Below are 4,541 nucleotides of genomic sequence, written 5' to 3'. Positions count from 1 at the left end.
TTGTTGTTGTTACTAGGAATGGAACTCAGGTCCTTGCACTTATTAGGCAGACACTGTGCCACTGAGACATATCCCCCACCCTAGAGAACATTTTTCAAAGCAACATCACAAGTCAAAATACTGAATCATGTATTTTATACAAGAAACCCAAAATACAAATAAAGTAAGAATAGCAGGAAGTAGGGAGATCTTTTTCAAACAGGAAGCCAAAGAAAAGATGGAGGGGGTGAAAAGGAAGGAAGGGAAAAACATTTTTAATGAAAGACTTAAAGAAAAAATAGAATTAGAGCTTTTACGAATGGAAAGGAGATCAAGATTTGGAAGGGTTAGCCCTGCCCCACTTCACCCTTGAAAGAGTTCTTTGGAGTCCCAGCCACCTGTCCTCAACCTGAAAACTTCCAGGGAGACATAACAGGCCTATTCCTGCCAACCCACTAACTGTCACCAGAGTTCCTCTGAGTCCCCACTGCCCATCCTTTCCTGGAAGACTGCTGGTGAAACCCTGTAGCCCTTTCCCACCCACCCCCAACACTTGTGACAGCTCAGCTGAGCCCTTTGCTCTGACCTGCACATCCTCACCAGATCTTGGCTGAGCCCCAGCACACATGATCAACCAGGAAGACCGTGGTGGGGACCTGAAACCAGATGTTGGGAAGACTGCCACAGAGACCTGTGGGAGCCTTGGTGAGCCACACCCTGCACCAACTGACCATTTAGAGAGCCTTGCAGAACTTTGGGCTGCACTCATCATCATCGGATCCTTCCTGAGCTGTGACTTGCCATCCCCTGCTCACTGAGGTAGAAGCCACATTGAAATCCAAAAGGCGGGTGCTTTGGTGAGCCTACCCTGCACTCCTACTCTCCTCAGAGCCTCGCTCATCCACACCCTGCCTACCCTACCATCACTACATATTCAGGGAGAACATTGGGAGCCTCAAAAATGACAAAAGGAAGGAACAAAAGGAAATCTCAGACCTCTAATCCAACCAAAAAAAGTCCAAGACACAGGGTCCTAGAAGAACCTGGAAGTCACACACTTGAAATTTCTGAGATGACAGCAACTGAAGTAAAGAAACAACTCCAATAGGCTATGGGAAAATCAGATCAGAAATAATGCCTAATGTAAAATGGAAATGACAACAATCATGAAAGAATTGCTCAATATATCTAAGGAAGATATAGATAAAAAGAAAAAAGAGAAGGGAATAGGAAAATCATGGAAACACTGAAGGAACAATATAGGAAAGAACTAGAAAGCATGAAACAGATTCAAACATATTTCTAAGATAATAAGAATTCCATTGAACGCTGGCAAAACCACTTATATGGAATAGAAGATAGAATGTAAGACCCTGAAGAGAGCTTGCAGTTAGTGAAAATGAAAGGAAAGATCTCTTAAAAATAACATGAAACAAGAAAATAACCATACAACAGCTAAAAGATGATGCAAAGAAAAATAAGACTAATAGGTATCAACAAAACAGCTGGAGTTAACGCAAATGACATAAAAACAGTGTTTGCAGAAGTAGTAGCACAAAATTTCCTAAGCATGGGAAACGAATCAGACTTACAGTAAGTGAGGCATATGGAACTCCAGCTAGCCATAATAAAAATAAATCTTCACCCAGGCATATAGTGTCAGCGGGGTGACAAAGTCTCCTATTACAACTATATTATTGCTTATTTGATTTCTCAGGTCTGTCAAAATATGTTTTATATAATAAGATCTCAGAAATTGAGCAAAAGAACAGAATATTAAAAGCTGTTAGAAACAAGAAACAGATCACATATAACAGAAAGCATATCAGAATCATGGCATATTTCTTAACACAGACCATCAAATTGAGAAGAGCTTGCAATGAGATATTTCAGGTCGTGAAAGAAAACAACTTTCAACACATATTGATGTACCCTGCAAAACTATCTGTCAAATTTAATAGCAAGATTAGATATTTCCATGGCAAAGAACAAATGAAGAAATTCGTGACAACCAAACCAATCCTACAAAAAGTACTGACATATTTTAGAAAGAGACGAAGATTACCACAACTTCAAAAACAGCAGAAGAAAAGCACCAAGCAGTGCAAGTAGTTAATCAGAGGTGAACAGTAGGGATCATACAGTAGGAAAACAACATGACAAAGGTAAGCCAATAAATATCAGTTATAGCCATCAAGGTAAATGGTCTCAGTTCGCCCATCAAAAGAGGCAGACTGGCAGAGTAGATAAACAAACAAAATCCAGCTGTATGCTGCATACAAGAAACACATTTAACTCAAAAAGAAATTAATGGACTGAATGTCAAAGGCCAGAAAACCATACTCAATGTGACAGAAACCCAGAAGAAAGGAGGGGTAGCTATTCTGGCTACTAACAATGTCAACTTCAAACCAAGCAGGACTAAAAGAGATTTTAAAAAAGGTCACAGACCTAAAAAATCAAATAAACAATAACATAATTGTAATAGGAGACTTTAACACAAGATATAGATCAAGTAGGCAGGAAAAAAAATAACAGAACTAAATCAAACTTATGAGTAAATGACAGTAGACCTCTACAGTGTTCCACCCAACAGCATTAGAATACACATTCTTCTCAGCTGCACACATGATGTTTTCCTAAATGGATCATATGCTAGCACATATAACATGCTTAAGAAAATACAAAGGAATTGAAATTATTCCATGTATATAATCTGACCATAGTGTAGTGAAACTAGAAATCACTGACAAAAGAAACAGCAAAACTACTACAAACACTGGAAACTAAATATTACCCTCCTGAACAATCAATGTTTCACAGAATGAAGTAAGAAGCAATTAAACAATATTTACAATCAAACAAAAATGAAGATACACCTTACTGGAACCTGTGTGATGCAACAAAAACTGCCTTAAGAGGGAAACTTAGAGCTGTAAAACAGCATGAGCACAACTAAACAATCTTATTCTGTAACCTCTAACTCCTAGAAAAAGAAGAGCAAGTCAAGCCTAAAGCCCAAAGAAGGCAGGAAATTATAAAGATCAGAGAAGAAATAAATGCAATGGATACAAAGAAAATACAAAGAATAAATCAGTCAAACACTTTGTTCTTTGAAAGAATAAAATTGATAAACCCTTAGTCAACCTTATCAAAAAAAAGGAAGAAAAATTCAAATTCATGCAAGGAGGAATGAAAAGAGTGAAATCACTACAGATCCTAAAGAAATTCAGAAGATCATCAATATTTATTTTCTAAATCTGTACTCTCACAGGAAAGAAAACACAGAAGAAATGAACAAATTCCTAGATACATACCACTACCAAAGCTAAATCAAGAAGATATAAAAATTCTGAATAAACAAATATCAGTCAATGAAATTGAAAATGTAACCAAAAACTTACTAACAAAGAAAAGTCCAGTTCCTCCTGGATTCGTAGCAATTTCTGCAAGAAATTCAGAGAAGATCTAATGTCAAATCTTCACAAAAAAAAAAAATCTTCACAAACTCTTCAATGAAATTAAAAGGGTAGCAATTCTCCCAAACTCCTTCCTGGAGGAAAGTATTACTCTGATACCAAAATCAGATAAGCACCAAGCCAAAAAAGAGAACTACAGACCAATCTTGCTGAAATACCACAGATGCAAAAATCCTCAATAAAATACTAGCAAACAAAATGCAGCAAATCATCAAGAAGATTATACATCATGACCAACTGGGATTTATCCCAGGAATGAAGAAATGGTTTAATATATGCAAATATATAAGCACTTATTCTCCTGAGCTATCTCCCCAGCCCCACATAAATGTAATAAATACTATCAACAGACCCAAAGACAAAAACCACATGATCATCTCAATAGATACAGAAAAAGCTTTTGACAAAACGCAACACTCATTATTTTTAAAAAATTATATGTATAATAGATACAGTAAAACACAAGGAAACAGAACTTAAGGATTAAACAATGAAGAGGAGAGGAAGAAAAAAAGATAGAGGGAACACATGCAAGTATATATACAGAATGGCTGAGGTGATTGTACTGAGAATTTCCATCAGTTTTTTGAAAGTAGCAGGTAATATGTGGAATTTTCACCTTGCCTAACTCTGTATGCTGATATCTGTGAACTGCTTAAGCAACTACATTAAGGACAGAAATGTATAATACAAAAACCATGCTTGAATACATGTCATCTTGGCCATCTAAATGTGTACCATTCCTAGTGTTATATCAATTATTACTATACTCTCTTTAAAATATTTTTTTAAATGTTATAAAAGAGAACCAAAAAAAATTTAAGATTTCTTGAAAGTAAGCAGTAATATTCAATCATATGTCCAATATTATATAACTATATCTGTTAATCTGGGCAACAGATTTGAAGATAAAAAGATATTATATCAACCATTGTTAAAAAGCTGTTCTTGTTTTGAAATTTCTGTAATATATATTGTTGTATGTTACCCTATTTCTGTCTTTCTGATTTTTGTCCTTGCTTTTGTTTTTACTCCTCAAAAGTAACATAGAGGTGTGGAGAGCTTCCTGCTACCCTGCGCCGG

At 36.1% G+C, this 4,541-nt stretch overlaps 1 protein-coding gene across 3 annotated transcripts in view; it reads right to left on the bottom strand.

Moving 5' to 3' along the window:
* Acvr1c (activin A receptor type 1C) overlaps positions 1-4,541 on the bottom strand; it is a 116,483-nt gene that overhangs the window by 65,956 nt on the left and 45,986 nt on the right. The window lies entirely within an intron of this gene.

This window comes from Octodon degus, unplaced genomic scaffold, assembly GCF_000260255.1.
Source record: "Octodon degus isolate 3935 unplaced genomic scaffold, OctDeg1.0 scaffold00032, whole genome shotgun sequence".
NCBI lineage: Eukaryota > Metazoa > Chordata > Mammalia > Rodentia > Octodontidae > Octodon > Octodon degus.
This window is presented reverse-complemented; position numbering and strand designations above follow the sequence as displayed.